This window comes from Malaclemys terrapin, chromosome 3 (assembly GCF_027887155.1).
Source record: "Malaclemys terrapin pileata isolate rMalTer1 chromosome 3, rMalTer1.hap1, whole genome shotgun sequence".
NCBI classification, from domain to species: Eukaryota; Metazoa; Chordata; order Testudines; family Emydidae; genus Malaclemys; species Malaclemys terrapin.
In genome coordinates this window covers 176,707,392-176,729,573 of record NC_071507.1, presented here as the reverse complement: position 1 = coordinate 176,729,573, position 22,182 = coordinate 176,707,392, and the positions used below count along the sequence as shown (strand labels likewise).

Sequence of the window (22,182 nt, the reverse complement as noted above, 5' to 3'; positions counted from 1 at the left end):
GTAGAATAAACTTTAAAATTCAATCAATACTACGTTTTCAAGCATGGGTCTCACAAGTTTTTTTTTGCTAGTGTATAATTTTTTGTTTTTTTACTAGGGTCAGTTCTTAATGTCTTTTATAGTCAGGAATTTCTGGACTTTGGTGGTTCCAATGAAGCAAGTGTTCTTTTTTTTTTTTTTTTTTTTTGAAACAGTGTGGTTTAGCATTATACAGGGGAGAGGTTACTAGCACATCACTTTGTAATGGTTTTGCTTTTTTTAGAAAAATCTAGAGGCACAGTAGGTCTGTCAGTGGACAAGGGAGAGGTTACTAGCACTTTACTTTGTCTTTTTTTTTTTTTTTTTTTTTTGCTGTCTAGAAGACACAGCAGAGCTAGAAGGAGAAATAGGCTTATTATTAGTCGGAGAGTTCTTTCGAGGTGGAGGGGTTTTTTTACAGTGAGAAGCATGGGTTTAGGCAGGTAGTCTTTGGCACTTCACAGTGGTGGTGGTGGTGAACAGGACTTGGAAAGGGCCTTTCCAGTGTGGAGCCAAAGCAGTCTTTTGTTGATGGACTTTACGTAGACTTAGTTTTTTTGTTTTAATGAATGGCAGGGCTGCTAGGGTCTTTGGGTAGCACTTTTTTTATTTGTGAGAAAAGAAACTTAACACATTTCATTAATGCCTGGCAGTGTTTTGCAGATCTTATAGTTGCTTGGGCACATTCAGGCCCCCCTTTTCTTGGCTGTCAGCCAAGTCTTAGCTGTGGGCAGTGTCTTTGGATTGGGCCAGCATCTTATCTTTGGACTGAGCTTGCTAGCTATTTTTTTTTAGTTAACTTGTTTTTTTTTTTTTTTGGCTTTTTTTAACTTACAAAGGAAACTTTTACTTTTTACTTATACACTTTTTTTTAACAATGAACACATACACATTGCCATTATACAGTACATTAGTTTTATTATTTAATGTATGCCATGTACACTTTTTTAGTAAAATAACTTTATTACAGAGCTTTGGAGCAACAAACCAGGACAAGCACACTTACTTTTGAGGAGTCTACTCGGTACAACCTTAGGTGTCTAATAGCTTTTTTTCTTTTTTAGCCCTTTGACTAGAAATTTGAAGTAGCCAGAAGGATCCCATGGGCAATATGGGGAGTGGGTTAACATTCCATGTTCTTGCTTCCAAAGACTGTTAGTATGCCAATTTTAACAACAATTTTTTTAATTAAAAAAAATCTGGCCAATGAAGTTTCTTTTTTTTACTTAAGCAACTGTATTAGACTTTAGTATATTACATTTTTTTGATTTATTCAAACACTTTTTATATTTTAAGTTGAATAAAAACAAGTATTTTTTTTATTTAACTTTTTTATTTAATTTTGAACTAGACTGTTTTATGAAAATATTAAACCTAACAATTTTGGCCACAAGACAAACACTACAAGACAGGACAAAGATCACAAAAATAATTTTTATTGTACTAGTAAATGCATGGTACATTGAATGCTGTTCAGCTGGCATCCGTTTTCTCTGATGATTTGAAAGACAAAAGAACAGAGGTTTACTCCTTCTGGGTAGTCAGTCATTGTTTAAAATATTTTTTTTATATACACACATACTTTTGTTGATTTTAGACAAAACAGAGGAATTACCTCATATTTTTTTGTATTTGTTTTATAGGCAGCCCAGGTTTCAGTGGCTTTTACTTTATTAGTTAGAAAATTGCATTAATACAGATGCTTTTTGGCTTGCTTTTAGATTCAAAGCTATTCACAGCTTAAAGATTCTTACTTAAGAAGTCACAATTAACTTTTTCAGACTTTTGATTGCCTTTTATTTCTAACTTTTGCTTTTAAACACTCAGTGATTTGAAAAGAGACAACACAACTTATATTGGTAGGTTTGCATTTTTTACTTTTGCTACAATATACACTGCACATGTTCTGGGGAAAATGCACATTTTATTTACAATTTAATTTTTACAACACTAGCCACATTAATTTTTATACAAGGTATAACTGTTTTTTTTGTGCTTACAAAATCTTCATGCACCCTTAGTAAAGTGACAGCTCGATCACACAGAGCAAGGGGCACTGTCTTTTTTTCTTTTTTTACTAGATCTTTTATTTGCTATTTTGTTACTTAAAAACAAATTCAAATCTTTATTCTTTTTTGAACACTGGGTAAAGGCCATTTACTTAACATATAATTCAAAGGGCTATTTTTAGAGGGTTTTACCAGAGACCCACCCATCTGCTTGCTGATACTCTAACAGAGAATTACACAGAGAACAGAGGGAATTATGGCCTAATAGGATTCTATTACAGGAATTTCTACTAATACTGACCGCTACAGGGGACGGGACAGAAGGATCCCAATTCAACTTCAGAGCTTCATTGCACACGATGGCTTCCATTCTGAGGAATTACAAATGAGAGGCTCAGTTCTGTCCACACACTTAACACCTAAATGTATAAGACAGAAATTCATTAACCGGAGTTGCCAGTAACTGTCACCAAAATATCGGGTCTACTTAGCTGAGAGCCAATAACAGCCAGACAGGGATAAGGAAGAGTTGCTTTATTCAGCAGAAGAAAGGAGAGCCTTGCACCTTGGTACAAAGACTTTGTTTTACACACATTTTACTATTTTAATTATTATTTTGGGGATTTGAAATCTTCATGCTTATAATTATTTACTTCTTTTTTTTTACTATGCTTTCAAAGTTTCCAACTTGTTCTTTAATCTCTCTATCTATTGCTTGCCTGCTTGGGCCCGATCCTGCTTTTTTCGCTGAACTGTCTTTTTCATGGGCACTAGCTTTTTCACTACTAATTTAAATAGGAGGGTGGGCTTCTTAACTAGCCCTCACCCTTTTTGGTCTTTTTTTTTAAACATTCTTACTCACAAGGCTACTCGAGTCCTTCTTCGTGAGGCTTGCCACTTGGGCAAAACGCATGACTCATTGGCATTTAACTATTCAATTTTTTCTTGTGGCAAACACACTGCTCTTACAGCATATGCAAAAACAAATGGTTAAATTCTGACAAGTTTCTGAAGGACTGGTACTTGCTTAGCCAGTGCTTCTTTTTTTGCCTGGAAGTCTTGCCTCAAGGCTTGCAACTTGCCCTGGGCGTAGGTTTGAGTTGCTGCTTGGTTCATGATCTATGCTCTTAATTGCTCAATTCTAGTTATCAAGTACACAACTCTTTTCTTTTTTCTAACTTTTCTATTGCCCAGTCCTGCTACGACTGGGGTAGATCTACTTGACACCCTTCCCGGTCAACCGGGGTGGAGAGAGGAATGCTAAATCCCTTTCCGGTTTTCAGACTTACTGCGGCTGAGAGTAGGCACACTTTCATACTCACACACGTACGTCCAGACTGGCCACGTCTGTGTATAACGTTCAGAGAAGGTGCTGTGCAATCTCCAACTTGCTTCTTCTCTTGGGAGGGCAGTTCTTTTACACCCTGAGGTCTCCTGGGGCGTTTTTTCAGTGATTCTAGTCCAGGCCGGCTGCCTGTGGCTTTTTCAGCGTCCCCAAACCACGCCGGCTCCAGGGTCGCAAAGGCAGACTGTTGGATCTCACTGGACAGTTAAGCTTTGCAAATGTAATTTCAGCACTGTAACTTGTATTGCTTTTGATTTGACTATGTCTATATTTTTTCACAGTCAGCTGGGGCCGAAAGCAGTTTTTCTTTGTACTTAGCCCGGTCTGCATTGATTCTTGACCTTGAACGCAGATTAACTTTTTTTTTATTTTTGGACTAAGCTGAATTTTAAATTAACCCGTTCCTTTTTTCAATAGACAAATTGCTCCCATTGTGTGTTAGAGGCTTTTTGGTGATTAAAAGCTCCTCTGAGATGTATGATCTTATCTAGATTGAAGGTACCTTTTAGTGGGCATTGTTTAGATGAATTTTTACGCGTGTAATGATTTCAATTCTTTAAATACCTGCAGGTTTTAGTACTATAATGTACGTACATGAAATAAGCTGGGGTACTCTTAGTGGGTGAGAGGGAATGCTTAGACTGTTCTCCACCCATTTTCCAATCACACACACAGGGAGGAGGATGCCCTGTCCGTGCTAGCGGCACATAAACTAAGGATCTCTCCCTACAGGGTATTCACACAGGAGAGACTAACGAGGATGGCCACGACCCTCCTACACCTCCCTTCAGCAAAGAGCGTCGGCTAGTCTCAGAGAGACGGCGCCGCTTACTCTGTTGCATTCAGTGAGATGATCAGACTGTCAGTGGCTCACACAGAGAGGAAAAGGGGGAGGGAAGATGGGTTCACACACTCCTAGACCCAGGTAGCCTCCTCGCCGGACGATGCCAGGCCGAGTTAGCCCACCGTGGGTCGGATCGCCTAAAAGATTCTCTAGTTACTGGGCTTGCGTTAGAGTAGTTCTGGTCACGAGCCAAAAGACTTCGCAGAGTACTCTGGGCGTCTTCCGGTAACACTCAGTTTACACTGGTGTACACACACACACACACACACACCAAGGCCTTATTCTAGGTACTATTCCCAAGTACTTCGATGCATCACTCGAGGCGGTAAAAACCCCTCCTGAGGCGGTAACAACCCCTTAACACCGGTGCATACCTATGCACCTCGCATATGCATACAGGGGGCGGCAACAATTCCCCTAAGCCGCTCAGCATCTGACCTTGCTGCACAGTCAATAAGTTCGGATGGCGTGAGCCCAACAGGGACAGACGGCCCCACGGACAGTCCTCCTTCGACACCCCAATAGAGATTTCAAAAGGTCTCCTACCTCTATTGTGGCGCCATGGGGTTCAAAGGGGAACGATCCGTAGCAGCTGCCGGTGCCTCTGCGGGCGTTGCCATCCCGGACGAGCCCCCAAATTGTCGGAGAAAAACAGAGTTCTTACTATTTGTTTAGGTATAGCAAGTCAGATGCTTTATTAACTCTCACAATTGCGCAGAGGGAGAGAGCTAAGCAGGTCTTTCAACAGGTAAACAATTACAGCAAGCATTTATACTTTTTGTTACAGACAATAATGAGCAACAGTTGCATTTTGTTTATACATAGGCCATCTTGATATTTTATTTTTTTACTTGTTTTGACTTTTGCCAACATACAATATTTTCTATACCTTATTTACACAAAGTCTTTTACACTTTATTTATACCAAGTCATAATGACTTTTTACACAGTTCTTTTTTACTCGCCTCACACAATTTTCGCTTCTACAAATCTCGCGTTATTAAAGTTACAGTTAGCCTGACTTTTGCTAACAAACTGTCCTGTATTGCATCCCCTTCTTGTCAGTTCTTTCTTTGCTTCCACAGTGGCATAGAAGAGGCGAGCCTTTCCATGACCCTTGTGCATAAGCAGCGACAGCAAATCCAGGAGCTGTGCACCAGCTTTGCACCAATGTTTTCAGTCATCCAGGACGGACAGAACGGGTGTACCACTCCATTGACACAGGTGATGCTTGCCCAATTAGAGCCCAACCCTACCGGATGGCTCCTCAAGCCAAAACCACAATAGAAAGGGAGATCAAGGACATGTACAGACATGTTACAGTGCATGGGCCTCTTCAGAGATTCTGATTCCCAAACCAGATGGGGAAATCCACTTTTGCATGGACTACCATAAGCTAAATGCTGTAACTTGCCCAGAGAACTATCCAATGCCACACACAGATGAGCTATTGGAAAAACTGGGATGTGCCCCATTCATCTCCACCTTAGACTTAACTAAGGGGTACTGGCAAGTGCTGCTAGATGACCCAGCCAAGGAAAGGTCAGCCTTCATCACCCATGTAGGGCTGTATGAATTTAGTGTGCTCCCTTTCGAACTGTGAAATGCACCCGCCACCTTCCAGAGACTGGTAGAGAACCTTCTGGCTGGATCTGGGGAATTTTCAGTCTTGACGATGTGGCCATATTCTCAGATTCATGGGCAGAACACCTGGAACACCTCCAAGCTATCTTCCAGTGCATAAGGGAGGCAGGATTAACGGTTAAGGCCAAAAAATGTCAAATAGGCCTAAACAGGGTAACGTACCTTGTACACCAGGTGGGTCAAGGAACTATCAATCCCCTACAGGCTAAAGTAAATGGTATCCAAAATTGGCCTGTCCCTAAGTCAAAGAAGCAGGTCCAATCCTTCTTAGGCTTGGCCGGGTATTACAGATGATTTGTACCACACTACAGCCAAATTGCCACCCCACTGACCGACCTAACCAGGAAAAAAACACCCAAATGCAGTGCAGAGGACTGAGAAGTGTCAGAAAGCCTTTAACCAGGTTAAGGCAGCCCTTATGTCTGACATTGTACTAAGGGCTCCAGACTTCGACCAACCTTTCGTCGTAACCACAGATGTGTCTGAACATGGTGTAGGAGCAGTATTAATGCAGAAAGACCAGAACAATAATTCCATCCTGTCGTGTTTCTCAGCAAAAAACTTTCTGAGAGGGAAAGCCACTGGTCAGTCTCAGGAAAAAAAACCTTTAAGCTGGTCCTCAAGAAGCTTATTATTGATGCCTTGTAATTTTTTTTTTTAATTTAGCAAAAAGCCTAAGTTCCCAGCTGTATTTTCTTCTTTTGTTATTAATAAAATTTACTTTTTTAAAGAACAGAATTGGAGTTTTGTGTCTTAAGAGGTTTGTGCGCCTGTTTAATTAGCTGGTGACAATAGCTGAATTCTTTTTTTTTCTTTTTCTTTCTCAGCTCTTCCCCGGAGGGGAGGTGAAAGGGCTTGAGGGTAGCCCCCAGGAAGGAATTCCCAAGTGAGCCTTCATAGTCTCAAAGGGTTTCTGCACTTGTGTAGTGGCAGCATCTACCAATCCAAGGTCAGAGAAAAGCTGTAACCTTGGGAGTTTAATACAAGCCTGGAGTGGCAAGTATTAATTTTTAGAGTCCTTGCAGGCCCCCCACCTTCTGCACTCAGTTTCAGAGTGGGAAATCAGCCTTGAGTGTGAGAAGATGCTCTTCCCATTCTTAGTTAGGTGGACCCCATTGCTTGCCAGCAATCCTCATTGTCATAACAGCATCCCTGGTCAAGGAAGCCAAAGCCCTCCTGCTGACACCATCTCTGCAGCCATGCATTCATCTCCAGGATGTTGAGTGAGCAAGAGAACAGTTCCAAACTGAGACAAAGCAAATGCGTCTCAAGGACAGGTAAGAAATGAAACCACCCATTTTTGTTTGTGAGATTCATGAGATTGATTGATTTTTGTTGCCACTGTTTGTGCTCTGGGATTTTAAAAGCAACTAGCTTGTAGTCAGATGGTAGAAGAACCTCTGAAGAGGTGGAGTTCCATGTCAGATTGCCTGAATCAGGTTGTAGACTGAGCTGGATCCTTTCCCAGTTTTTTTGTTTGTGTTCAACCCCCACCCCCCAAACTTACTTTTAACATATGCATCATAATCTTCAAATATAAATCCTTGAGGGGGGGAAGAGGAGGTAAATGTGCTCAGTGAAATAATTGTTTAGGTTTTTGTGGACCATATCCCCCACTGCACTAGTCTACAAGCATATCATACTATATTTCTAAACACCATAAGGGTATGGTAAATGGCACTTTACAAACTCTGAAAACATCCCTAGCCTGAGCAGCTAGCAGTCTAGTTCAGACAAATGTACACTGGATGACATAACAAATTCAAGATGATGTTGGGACATCAGTTGAGATTAGTGTTTACAAAAAATTGGATTTGAATGAGAAGGATGACGCTTAGGGTTGAAATCCTGGCCTCACTGGAATTCAGTGGAAGTCTGACATTGACTTCAATGGAGCCTCTGTGTGAGGCAAGGGAAGGCTGTTCTAAGAGTAGGTGATAGCATAAAAGTGAGACAGGACTGGAGGAGTATTGAGAGCAAAGGAGATCAGAAAATATATATAGGTAGGACAAAGTTGTGGAGAACCTAGAAGATGAGGACAAATTGGAAAAAGATGGGAACCATGTAAAGGGACTTGAAGGGGGGGGGATAGTGAAGTTGGAGATGATTTTAGAAGCAACATTTTTGATAAACTACAGAAGGGTGAAGTAAAACACGCAGAAGGCAAAAAATCAATAACTTTCTGCATAGCATCACCAAGTCCTCCAGCTACTTAGATGCAGACAAACAATGGAACACTTTGAATTGTGAAAAGAGCTAATTATGTCTGGGACATGTTTGAAACTCCATAAAGCTCAGGAGGTTAACACAAGAGAGAGGATACACTAATGGAGCTACTTCTGTGGATAAAATCTTGTGGGTGTTTCAAGAATCATGACCTGGCACTGACGCTCTTCAGCACTGGGAGCTGGTTATCTTGCCTTTGTTTGTGAACCCTTAGGTGCACCTCACTTCTCAGCTGGCCACTGCTAGCTGAAAGCTCAGAAATAACAATTGCTTTTGCTCTTAAATTGAGTTCAAGCTCATTTAAATGTATTCAGAATGAGGAGCATCTCCCTTGTGAATTTAGATTGCTGAGCTGAACACGACCACTGCAGCTTTCTTTTCTAGTTATTTTTTTAAAAAAGTAATCAGGTCTGTATTTATACATGCTCAGATGCGCTATCCTGGGGGTTGCACAAGTTGACTGGCTGTATTCAGTCCTGTAGTACCAGCTGCGCTTGAGACAAGATTGCAGCTGCCGTCTGTGCTGCAGGGACTCCTCTAGCCCCAGACACCAGGGGAGAGACGTAGGGTGGACGAACCCGTTCGTTAAAATAACGTCTGACAATCCCCCAACGGCACAGTGGTGAGGCTCAGTCTCCTCCTGGGGCAGGCGGCGTCTCAGCCCGCCTGCTGCCAGCGCACACATACAACTTGTATCTGAAGAAGTGGGCTGTAGCCCACGAAAGCTTATGCTCTAATACATTTGTTAGTCTCTAAGGTGCCACAAGTACTCCTGTTCTTTTTGCGGTTACAGACTAACACGGCTGCTACTCTGAAACACACAACTTGCTTATCTTACTAGCCTCGCAGCAGCCAGACGAGACGGTTCCTGGGGCCGGGAACATTTCGCAGCCGGGCGAATCCCGCCGCTGTGCTCAGGGACCAGCGCCCGGAGGGTGCAGCCCTAGGCCAGCCTTGGCGCTGGAGCAGACCCCCGAGGGGGGTTTTTCAGCCGAGGGATGCTGAGGCGGAGTCTGTTGAAGGGGGAATTACTTGGCGGCGAAGGGGAGGCTGCTGGGATCCCGCTGTCCCCGCGGGGGTTCGAACCCCGCCCCCCTGGCTCCGAGTCCGGTGTAAACACCAGCGCTAACGGCTAGGCCGGGCGCCCCTCCTGTGCCCAGGGCTAAGGCGACGGGAGGGCTCACGTGACCGGCTCCGAGGAGGGGGGGACAAGGAGGAGGTAAGATGGCTGCCGCCTCCGCCGCTGCCGGGTGCAGGTGAAGAGCCCTTGGCGCTGCCCCCGCCCGCGGATCGGAGCCAGCCGCCGCCTCGGCAGAATCTCCCGGGCCCGGAGAGGCCGCCCGCCCGCGGGGGCCGAGTCCCGCCGGCTAAGGGGTAAGTAGCGGGGGAGCGCGGAGCTGTCATACAAAGGGCGCGACGGAGCCGCCTGGACCCCGCGGCGGTGGCTGCCCGCTCTGCCCTGTCTGGGGCCGGACACTGCGGAGACCTCGGGCGGGGGTAACGGCCGGGCCCCGTGTGCCGCTCTCTGCCCCGGGGCGCGCAGCTCTTTGCTGCCTGGGCTGGGCAGGGCGGCGGCGAGGCTGTCCAGGGAGAGGCGCCGCCCGCCTGCTCTGTCCCTCCAGCTCCCTCAGCCGCGCTCGGCACTGGGGGGGTTGTGTGGGTGTCGGGCAGGGCAGAGCCCTTCCCGGGCCCATTTATACCCCTCCCTCCCCCGTGCAGTGAATGGTCATTTCCACCCCCCACCCCAAGAATTGTCATATATACGTTTCCCTCCCCTCTCGCCCCCTTGCTGGGATTTTTCATTTACACCCCTCCACCACGCGCACTCGCCCATGGACAAACACGAATTTAATGAGCAGCCCGTGGGGCACTACAAACATGAACAAGCACGGCTGTCAGCCACACAAGAGCATCTGTCTTCTAATGTTCCCCCCCTTATTGCTAATGTGGAATGACAAACATGATCTTAATATATATGGAGATATGCCTATCTCATAGAGCTGGAAGGGACCCTGAAAGGCCATCAGGTCCAGTCCCCCAACTTCACTAGCAGGACCAAGTACTGATTTTTCCACCCCAGATCCATAAGTGGCCCCTTATGGCCCCGTCAAGGATTGAGCTCACAACCCTGGGTTTAGCAGGCCAGTGCTCAAACCACTGAGCTATCTTGTCCAATGTACTTATCCAAGCTAGTAACTGCCCCAAAATAAACCTTCCCCATGCCATGTTGCAGAAATTAAAAATAAAATAAGCAGAGCAGGTGGAAAGACAATATAGCAAGGGGAAAGGAATTGTTCTTCAAATCCAAAAGGCATATGTAAAAGTAAAAGTAATTAATTATTGATTTACTAGGTAGACACTTTTTAAATGTCTAAAATATATTTGAGAAACAAGGTGGGTGAGGTAATATCTTTTATTGGACCAACTTCAAGACCGTTAAGATCTATTAGGTTAATAATGTGTTTACATTATAGAGACCATGTCATCTGAAGGACCCATTGAAGTGAATTCATAGATTATAGCACAGGGTGAGCAAACTACAGCCCGTGGGCTGGATCCAGCCCCTCGGGGCTTTGGATCTGGTCCATGGGATTGCCACTGCTGTGGCGCCGCAGGCCCTGCGCCGCTCCTGGAAGCGGCTGGCACCATGTCCCTGAGGCCCCTGGGGGATGGGGGGCCGAGGGCTCCGTGTGTTGCCCTCGCCTGTAGGCACCGCACCATGGGAACGGGGAGCCGTGGCCAATGGGAGCTTCGGGGGAGTTACCCGCAGGCGAGGGCAGCCTGCGGAGCCCTCTGCCCCTGCCTCGTTCGGGACCGCAGGGACGTGGTTCCAGAGCGGCACGGGGCCAGAGCAGGCAGGGAGCCGCTGCCACCCTGGAGCCACTCCAGGTAAGTGGCGCCTGGCTGGAGCCCACACCCCGAACCGCCCCTGCAACTCAACCCCCTGCCGTGAGCCCCCTCAAGCACTTTGCACCCCTCCTGCACTTCAACCCCCTGCCCTGAGCCCCTCCTCCGCTCCAACCCTTTGCCTGAGCCACTCAGATGTGGCCCTCGGGCCAAGTTTGCCCACCCCTGTTATAGCATATATGAAATGCTATAATCTAACACATTTTCTGTTTTACAGCTTGTTAGTAATATAAATATCAGAAATTAAGAAGTCTCTGTGGATTTGAAATCTCATTAAATGATTAAAGGAAATGAGCTAAGAGTAAATATGTAAAGATGGGAAACTGACAGTCTCTGCTGCAAGGAGTTAGTCTAAAACATAGATAGTACAAGATCCAAAACAAAACAGCCAAATGGGAAAGTCATGATTTTTACATAAGAACGGCCATACTGGGTCAGACCAAAGGTCAGTCTATCCCAGTATCCTGTCTTCTGACAGTGGCCAATGCCAGGTGCCCCAGAGGGAATTAACAGGTAATCATCAAGTTATCCATTCTCTGTCGCCCATTCCCAGCTTCTGGCAAATAGAGGCTAGGGACACCATCCCTGCCCATCTTGGCTAATAGCCATTGATGGACCTGTCCTCCATGAATTTATCTAGTTCTTCTTTGAACCCTGCTGTAGTCTTGGCCTTCACAACATCTTCTGGCAAGGAGTTCCACATGTTGACTGTGCATTATGTGAAAAAATACTTCCTTTTGTTTGTTTTATACTTGCTGCCTATTCATTTCATTTGGTGACCCCTAGTTCTTGTGTTATGAGAAGGAGTAAATAATACTTCCTTATTTACTTTTTCCACACCAGTCATGATTTTATAGACCTCTATCATAACCCCCCATAAGTCGTCTCTTTCTGAAGCTGAAAAGTCCCAGTCTTATAAAAATCTCCTCGTATGGCAGCCATTCCATACCCCTAATCATTTTTGTTGCCCTTTTCTGAACCTTTTCCAAGCCCAACATATCTTTTTTGAGATGGGGTGACCACATCTGCACAAATATTCAAGATGTGGGCATACTTATTTTCTGTCTTATTATCTATCCCTTTCTTAATGATTCCCAACATTCTGTTCCCTTTTTTGACTGCCGCTGCACATTGAGTGGATGTTTTCAGTGACCTATCCACAATGACTCCAAGATCTCTTTCTTGAGTGGTAACAGCTAATTTAGACCCCATCATTTTATATGTATAGTTGGGATTGTTTTCCCATGTGCATTACTTTGCATTTATCAACATTGAATTTCATCTGCCATTTTGTTGCGCAGTCACCCAGTTTTGTGAGATCCTTTTGTAGCTCTTTGGAATCTTCTTGGGGCTTATCTATCTTGAGTAGTTTTGTATCATCTGCAAATTTTGCCATCTCACTGTTTACCCCTTTTTCCAGATCATTTATGAATATGTTGAATAGGACTGGTCCCAGTACGGCCCTCTGGGGGACACCACTACTTATCTCTCTCCATTCTGAAAACAGATCATTTATTCCTACCCTTTGTTTCCTATCTAATCAGTTACCAATCCACGAGAGGACCTTCCCTCTTATCCCATGACAGCTTACTTTGCTTAAGAGCCTTTGGTGAGGGACCTTGTCAAAGGCTTTCTGAAAATCTAAGTACACTGTATCCTGAATGTGATTTAGAAAAGCATGTTGTCAGCAAGAAATAATGTGATAAGAACATTATTAAGCAGGCTTATTTTCTGGCCCACAGTTGGGTTCCACTTGGTGCAAAGATCACACAGAATGGATTATTTACTACAGTCATTTGAGATAGTTCACACTGGTAGTTTTGTTTGCTTTGAAACTTTTTATTTTTCTTTAAAAGAATTTTTTGAAACAGAAAATGATATATTATAGTAGTAATTACCATGCTTTTATTATGTAGAAGTTTTCAGTGCATTATAGGAAATAGGTAGTGCAATATTTTACTAAAATCCAAATGTATTGGATCAATCACTTGTTTATCCACCAATATTTAAATTCTATCTTAAGAGTGCAAGATTTTTCTGGCAAGATTTATGCTTTATAAACTCTTGTCACGTACTATTCATGGGTCTATTATCTGCTAGATGTTTATTTTCTTTTAATGTTTGCTCTTTTTATTAAGCAGGGAAGTTAGACTTATAAGATAGTAATTACCACTTTTTAGCCTTTGTTTAAAATATGTACTGCATTTGCTTTGTTCCAGTCTTTTGGTACCTTCCCAATTCTCAGTGACTCTTCAGAAATTTTTTGACTCTGATATATAGTTTTTATAAAAGCTGTCATATTTCTTTTTATTCCTTAACTGACTCATTCAAATATGGGGAGGAAAAAGTGCTTTCAAATGCTGAGAAAAGATGACAATCAACATAGGGTATTAGTCAGGAGGGGAATTGAGACAAGGGGGAGATGATGATTCAGGAGAGGATTATTGTGGTGTTCTTACAACATTCATCCTCCCTTTCCCTGAGGGCCAGAATTGGATCTCCCCAAGCCCTTGTCTCCAACCTCTTGTCCATCATTTGGCAGGAGAGCTATATGAAAATTTGACTATAATTAGATGTTAATTAGAATTCTGGCACAAAATCTTATTTTTGTCCTCAGGACCTACTGAAGTGTATTTAAAAGGAGGCACTACTTCTTCCACATGGTACCTGCAACATTACCTAGTTAGATCATTCTTACTGGGATACAGTACTGGTTATTATAATACTCCGGTACTTGCTGGTGAAAATGGTTACTGCTTTTCTATTCAATATGACCAGTTCATGTTGAACCCTCTTGCTCCTTCCACTGTGTCAGGCAGTCGCTGCTCCAACATTAGCTATTCCTCTTCATCCAGTAGACCCTCAGATGGGTTGGATACTATGTCAATAAATCATATTTATCATCAATTGAATGACCATTAAATACATTAGGAGCAAGAGAAACATGAAGTAAAGTGTAGGTCCACTATTGGCACGGAAGGAAAGCTAATAACTGATGACATCAAGATGGCTGAGGTGTTTGATGCCTGTTTTACTTCAGTCTTCACCAAAAAGTTTAATGGTGACCAGATATGTAACACAATTACCATTAACAACCATAGGGAAAAATCACAAGCCAAAATAGTGAAAGAACAGGTTAAAGACTATTTAGATGAGTTGGATGTGTTCAAGTTGGAAGGTCCTTATAAAATTCATTCTAAGTACTTAAGATTGCTTTAAGGTACTGAAGCAATCTTGGAACTATAAGCAATTATCTTAGAAAACTTCTGGAGGAGGACGGGTGAGGTCCCAGAAGACTGAAGAAGGGCAAATATAGTACCTATATTTAAAAAGAACAGAGAGGATCTGGGGAATTTATAGACTTGTCAGCCTAACTTCAATGCCTGGAAAGTTACTGGAACAAATTGTTAATCAGTTTGTAAGCACCTAGAGGATAACGGGTTTATAAGGAATAGTCAGCATGGATTTGTCAAGAACAGATTATGCCAAACCAACCTAACATCCTTCTTTGATAGGGTTCCGGGCCTAATGGGTAGAGGGGAAGCAGTAGACATGTTGCATCTTAATTTTTTTAAGGCTTTTCACACAGTCACATATGACATTCCCATAATTAAGAAACTAGGAAAATGTGGTCTAGGTGAAATTACGGTTAAGGTGGGTGAAAGACTGTACTCAAAGAGTAATTATCAGTGGTTTGCTGTCAAACTGGGAGGGCATGTCTGGTGGAGTACCACAGGGGGCAGTCTTTGGTCCAGTACTATTCAATATTTTCATTAATGACTTGGATAATGGATTGGAGAGTATTTGCGGATGACACCAATCTGGGAGGGCTAGCAAGCACTATGGAGGACAGGATTAGAATTCAAAATGATCTTGACAAATTGGAGAATTGATTTGAAATCAACAAGATGAAATTCAATAATGAGAAGTGCAAATTACTACACTTCAGGAAGAAAAAAAATCAAATGCACAACTACGAAGTGGGGAACAACTGACTAGGTGGTAGTGCTGCTGAAAAGGATCTGGGGGTTATAATGGATCACAACTTGAATAAGTCATCAATGTGATGCAGTTGAAAAAAAGCTAATATGATTCTGGGGTGTATTAACAGGACTGTTGTATGTAGGACATGAGAGGCAATTGTTCCATGATCCTTGTCCCTGGTGAGGCCTCAGCTGGAGTACTGTGTCCGATTCTGGGCATCACACTTTAGAAAAGTTGTGGACAAAATGGAGAGTCCAGAGGAGAGTGACAAAAATGATAACCTTTTCTCATAGGTAAAGTTGTCTAAATCTTAAAACACAAGCACAAACACTGGGCATGTTCAGTCTTGAGAAACAAAAACTGACGGGGGACCTAGTAAAATTTTTCAAATGTATATAAAGAGAACAGTGATTAATTGTTCTCTTTGTCCACTGAAAGTTAGACAAGAAGTACTGGGCTTAATCTGCAGCAAGAGAGTGTCGAGTGGGGGGTTGGGGGAGAAGATTTGCATCCAAGTCAGGTAATATTGCCCAGCAGTGAGAATATGGGACGGGCGGTAGGGGAACCGGGCCCTGCCTGCTCCACCAGGTTCCAACCCAGGGCCCTGTGGCTGACAGGTCAGATATGTGGCATTGGGGCGGATGCCACAAGCCTACTCCCTAGGTCACTTCCTACCTGTTTCTGAGGGGTTTCACCCTGATGGTGATCCAGAGACTCTTCTCCTTCAATCACTGAATTGTTGGCAGAATGGCTTGGGGTTGATATCCATGTAAACTAAAATGCCTGCTTTTACTGTAATGTAATCCAGTGCCTTTATGCAATCTAGGCCCCTGTAGGCAGCTTGGATGGATGGGGCTATGAGGGTGGACCACTGTTCCTGCAGCTAGCATGCTGCCATGATTACCTGCTCAAAGATGACCAAGAATGCTTCTTGGTTGTCCCCGGGGCCCATTTTTGAGAGCCTGATGGGCTGCCTGGTGGGTGAAGGACATTACCTGAGGGTCCTGGCGCCATGGCATTAGATGCACCCTGGGGCTGCAGAGTGTTGCTGCCTGCTGAATTAGGTGTGGCTGTAGTTCCTGCTGCTTTGCCACCAGCTCTTGGAGTAGCTGCTGCTGTTGGGTCGCTTGCTGCTGCTGCTGGGCAGTGGCTGACCCTGCTGTTGCTGGACTGCCTTCTGTTGTTGACTCTCTCCTTGGGCCGATATGCTGGTACAGCTGCTTTTCTTCTAATGGGACTGGCCTGGTGCCTGCATTCTCCACCAGTTGTCACTGGGGGTGGGGTGGGAAAGGGATTTGCGTCAGAGTCCAGTGGTATCGGCCTCCAGTGGGTAGGGAAACCAGGCCTGTCCTGCTTCATCAGGTTCCACCCCAAGGCCCTGTGATTGGTACATTGGATATATGACCTGGGGGCAGATGCCACAAGCCTGCTCCCTGAGTCACTTCCTACCTGCTGCCAGGGAGGTTCCCCTGACAGTGATCTGGAGGCCCACTATTCTCTGTCTCCATGGGGCTGCTCAGCAACAGGGTCTGTTCTCGGTGGTGTGGAGCTCCTCCGGCCTCTCTGCAGGAGCAAACAGTTTAGGATGGCTCCCTTACTCTGCCTTCCTTTGTGGCCTCTGTTGTGAACATGTGCGGCAGGTGCAGCTGGGTAGAGCCTTCTGGGCCCAGAGCTCCTCTTTAATCCTTTGTTCCCCGGTGTGGGCTTATACGCCCCATCACACGGATATGTCGGTTAGATATAAGGAAAAATTTACTTACTATAAGAGTAGTTGAGCTCTGAAATAGGTTTACACAGGAGATTGTGAAATTCCCATTGGAGGTTTTTAGGAACAGGTTGGCAAAACACTGGTCAGGGATGGTCTAGGTTTACTCGGTATAGCCTCAGTGGTCACTTCTGAGGTTCCTTCTAGCCCTACATTTTTCTCTGATGCTATTATTGTAAAATATGGAATGATAGGGAATCATAATCACTTTTGGCTCAATTCTGCCATCCTTATTTATGTTCACTGGTATATTACTTTGTAGGTAGTTCTATGGAAATCATTGAAAGTATTTGCATAGTGAAGTACTCCTCAATCTAACTTTTAAAATTAAGACTAGAACTGAAAGAATCTTCAGTGCAAATTTTTCATAATTGATTATAGCAATTTATTAACAAATACAATAGAATAATATCTGGGGGCACGTCTTCACTACCCGCCCGGATTAGCGGGTAGAAATCGATCTCTCAGGGATCGATTTATCGCATCTCATCTAGACGCGATAAATCGATCCCCAAATTGACGCGCGTACTCCACCTCATCAGGAGGAGTAAGCAGCGTCGATGGGGGAGCCGCGGCGGTCCATTTGCTGCTGTTCTCACAGTGGGGTAAGTCGAATAGGATACTTCGACTTCAGCTACGCTATTCGGGTAGCTGAAGTTTGCGTATCTTACATCGACACCCCCCCCCCCAGTGTAGACCAGCCCTAATAGGTTAAAGTTTGTGAGGATGTAAGGTTTACTGACTATTGATTCTTATTAACATTCTCCTGTAATAAAATATCACACATAAATGTGATTATATTGGGTCCCAGTATCTAATTTTCAGTTTTAAATTCATATTTGTGAGAATACAACTTTTGTTTTTTCAACATTCATTCAAATACTGCATTTAGATATTTGTGTACGCCTACTTTGTAGCAGATTTTCTTTATTCAGCAGCAAGCACTGTCTTCTTCTGTGTTGCCATTTCAGATCTTTTTGCAGGTAACTGAAAAAGGCATCTGCCTATGTCAGCAGTGGAGGGGAGGGAAGGTGTTTTTTGTAATAGAGAGAGAAAAAAATATTAGGGAGAACAAAATGAAAACATTTCACAGTATGTGATCTCTCTTAAATTTAAATTTTTAAGAAACTTAATTGGTGTTTAACTTTATGACCTATTCATTTAAAAAAAAAAAAGAAAAAAAAAAGGTTACCAAGTAATGCTACAATTTACTGTCTGAGTTGCCTAGTCTAATTTTAAACATTCAGCTACTGAGATGGGCAAAACTCATCTGTGATCTAAAAACATGAGAGATCTATGAGACAGTATATTGAGTAACTGCAAAGGTTAACATGAAATAGCATTTTTTCCCTGTATGGAATTTGAAACTGGTGTGAGTAGGATTGTGAGAGTAAATAGAAGCTTACAGGTTTTGTTTGTCAGGACCTGTTCAGCTAGCTTTAGGAGCTCTTGCAGTTTAGATAGACTAAATTTTTGGTAAATCAGCAAATCATTGCAATTTTTATTGAGAGTAATAATCTCTTTTGAAGCTCAGGAAATGTGAGCTTTACAAAAATAGGTTAATCTTTGCCCATATATTGAGACCTTTCCATTCCTTATCTAACCCCTCAGTGTTCTTAGTCTCCTCACCCTCACTGTGGTGTTTTAAGGTGTGATCTAATGTCTCAGGCTTTATAGTCCCAGGATGTTTAGGGGTTTCCATAAATGGAGAAGTTTGAAATTATGGCAAAGAGCAGATTCCCTTATTTTGACTCCCCAGCTACTTAGGTCCCTTTGCTCTTCTGGTAGGGCCAATTCCTGGTTCACTTGTCCAAGTGGGGATTGCCTTCCCAATATGTTCCTGGTTTACTTCATAGAGGCAATTGTATGGACCTTGAAAACGTTACACCAGTGCCTCTTTAATGTGCACCTCAAGAAATAATGCACATATTGTAATTAATTTTGCAGTTAAAGGAGTGTGTGAATACTAGAGGCACCAGAGAGGCACTTAAAAAGAAGTGGGCATGTTCCCGCCTGAAGTGGCTGTTGGAGTGATTAATTCAAGTGTGTGTTTTTCCCCTTTAAAAACTGTAGGAAATTAAATGCAAAAAAAGTTAATGAAATATTAAGATGTCCTAGATAAAATAGTAAAAAATAAAAGTTAAGGTTTCTGTTTCTATTGCAATTGTCTTGGTCATGTTGAATTTATGACCAATTTCTATTTTTTCCTTGTTAAATATGTAGCTTAATACAACATCTGGGTCAAATATTTGCTTGACAGTGAACCTGCTTTTGTGGGTTTGTGTCAGGTATGTTATGTATGTAGCAACGCTTACTGCTTCACAGCTAAGGGTATGTCTACACAGCTGACATTAAAGTGTGCCGCTTTATAAAACTACCTCCGCGAGGGGAATAGTTCCCAGTGCTGTAGTACTATCTACACTGCCACTTTACAGCGCTGAAACTTTCTTCGCTTAGGGTTTTTTTTTTCATACCCCTAAGCGAAGAAAGTTTCAGTGCTGTAAGTCGCAGTGTAGACAAGGCCTCAGTGTTTGGGACCTTTTAGGTATGTATTATTTTTCTAGGTTTTTAATGTATAAGTGAGGGGACTGGGTGAATGAGGATGAACCTGTATAAGGGTAGAAGTACAGCTGCTAATATAACAGATTTTACTGACAGGCAGCTGGGCTATGCTTTCTCTGTAGTAGGGTACATTCTGACAAAGAAATGTAGCTTGTGATGGAAACTTTGTATGCATCCTGGCTCAATCAGTCAGGTTTGTGTTCATAGCACATAAATTTTCAGTTACGATGTATAATTGCTAAAAATTACCCTAAATCTAAATTAAAAACAAATTACCCTTTATACCATATCAGGATCCATCTTTCTAACAATTTTTGTATAGACAGACTATATGTTTCTTTAAAATGTCAGTCAACAATGAAAAGTAGTACTGCTATGGACAAATTTCTGCCAGAGCCCAGTTTCAAATACTGGTGGATTGATTTGAATTGGTAAGCAGGAAACCTTCATTTAAATAATTGATTTTAATCTTGTTTTGCATTTGTACTTTTTAATTATTTTTCTTAAGAAAGGATCATTCCCATTGGTAAAATTTGGTGGTACGTTTTGCTAATCAGGAGGATGTACCATATCTATATACATTTATATAAGCAGTTATACAGCTTAACATACTTTTTTCAGACTCTTAATTCATTTTTTACAATCTTGTTTACTTAGAGAATGATCTGTTTTTTACTTGTGATTTGTGTCAAGCTGCATTTGGATGGATATTGGAATTTAAATAAAAAATGCACAAAGAGCATTTTAATTTTTGTATTAAATAAAACTACATTAAATATGCTGGATGCATAAGAAAAAGTTTATCAAAACCTATTTTACATTTAAAAGTATTTTATTACACAAAGGAACTATTATCTGTACTTATTGTGTCTAATTGAATGGATTAACTGTTTCTGGTCATCATGTTCTTCAAGATTTTAGAACTAGTCGAGTTCATCCACTCACCTAATTATTGTTCATAGATTGGAAGAGGAAAACAAGCTTTCCTGCTTTTTCAGCTCCCATTTGGTTTCTCAACTTTGAATGAACTAGTTGAATCAACTGAAATGATTTCAAAATATTTTCTCTGTACCTTCAAAAGAAGCTACTGAAGTCAAAAGTAATTTGGTACTTCAACAAACTCCCCACGAGTTAAGTGGTTTGACTTTCTATAAAACATTGACAGCACAGATTAACTGCTTGAATAGTAAGATTAGGCCTTAACATAGGTTGTCATAATTTCAAATTTAACATGAAGTAGGTTTATTTTAAAAAAGAAAAATAAACATTTTTGATTTAAATAAATGATTTTTGTATTAACAAAACTTGAATTTTATCCACCTGACTTTCCTATTCAAAATTTACAAAAGAAACCAAAATAAAACTACACAAAATTCAAAGAGCATAAAAACTACCCCTGTGTGAAATTCCACACTGGTTGACCTCCGGCTTTTAGCGCTAACAGGAATTTGTCGCATTTTGAGCCCAATTTAGAATGCAATCCTAATTTATGGAGTTGCAAGCAGGTGCCTCCATATTTGCTTCATAGGGTCCCCAATCAGGAGGATCACTGCTGCATTGCAATAGTTTACTGTACAGACGCTGATTGATCGCCGGTCTCAAAGAACTTATAAGAAAAAATGGCTAAACAAGGAGGAAGAACAATTTAGAAATTAGGCTTTATTTTACTTTCAGGATTTTATTCCTAAAAGGAGAGAGTCTTAATTTTAAGGAGGTAATTATTTTATGTCCGTGACATGTGGGAGCCCTAAACAACAGTTTTACTGTGCTGTTAAGAAATGGTTTATTTCATGGTGCTTAGCATTTCAAAAAGTAAAACTTCAAAGTACATCTAACATAACAGATTTGTTTAAGCCACTGTCGATATTTTTTCCCTGAGGACTGCAATGTCAGTTATTTTGCTATTTCCTGGTTTAATTGATATCTGAGGGATAAAAATCTACATTAAATCAGAATGTCCACCCGTTGAATAATTTACAAGGCTGTGCACTTATCTACAGTGCAACAGGACTGTCTTTGCACTTTTGAAATATGGAAGTCAGTGACATTAAGGGAAGAATCTTGCTTTCAGTAGGGAGGCATGCTGAATACTGTTTTCCCTCACACTCCCTGTAGAATTGCTAACTGAGAATTTGCTGATAAAATGTTGACCACAAATACGTAGTGTAATTTATTCTGGAAAAATTTTCTGCTAATAAATTTTATTTATTGCACCTTTTTTGGTATAGAAATATTTGTTCCTCTTGTGGAATGTTTTCAAGAAAATGCTAGAATAAAAATATGTACATATAAATATATCTACATTTTAAAAGTTTAATATTAACTGAAACTGAGAAGTTTTGTGTTTGCAGTGCCTATTGTCGCAATGGTTGAATAAATGTTACTGCGGCAAAGTCTTTTCCTTATTGGGCTATTAGGCCCTGATACAGCAAGATTCTTAACCCTTGTTTAACTTTAAGCATGTGAATATTCCATTTGGCATGGAATTAAGTACATTGTGAATTGGAGCTCTGGTGCTAAAAACGGTGGATGGAAGTAATGTTTTACTTAGGGCTAGTCTACACCGCGGCAGCGCTTTAACATGGCTTGTGTAGTCGCGGCACCAGTACTCTTAAAAAAAAAAAAAAAAAAAAAAAAAAAAAAACACCTCCATGGCAGGCGGGAAACGCTGGGAGGGAGGGGGAAGAGCAGAGATGTGGTGTGCACGGAGGAGGAGGATGTGAGGAAGGGGTAGGGGGAGCTTGGCTGCTGGTGGGTGTGGAGCATCCGCTATTTTTTCCCCATGGGTTCTCTAGCCCCAGAGCACCCACGGAGTCGGCGCCTATGGCTCGGGTGTGTTTTTTCACACTCCTGAGCGATAAAGTTGCAGCGCTGTAAA

General features: G+C 42.2%; 1 protein-coding gene across 4 annotated transcripts in view; it reads left to right on the top strand.

The window, feature by feature from the left end:
- The first annotated feature begins 4,891 nt into the window (after positions 1-4,891).
- KIDINS220 (kinase D interacting substrate 220) overlaps positions 4,892-22,182 on the top strand; it is a 171,004-nt gene continuing 153,713 nt past the window's right edge. For all 4 annotated transcript variants that reach the window (XM_054021763.1, XM_054021762.1, XM_054021760.1 and 1 more), the window contains exon 1: positions 4,892-9,460. The gene's annotated coding sequence lies outside the window, so the exon portion shown is untranslated. The remainder of the gene's footprint in view (positions 9,461-22,182) is intronic.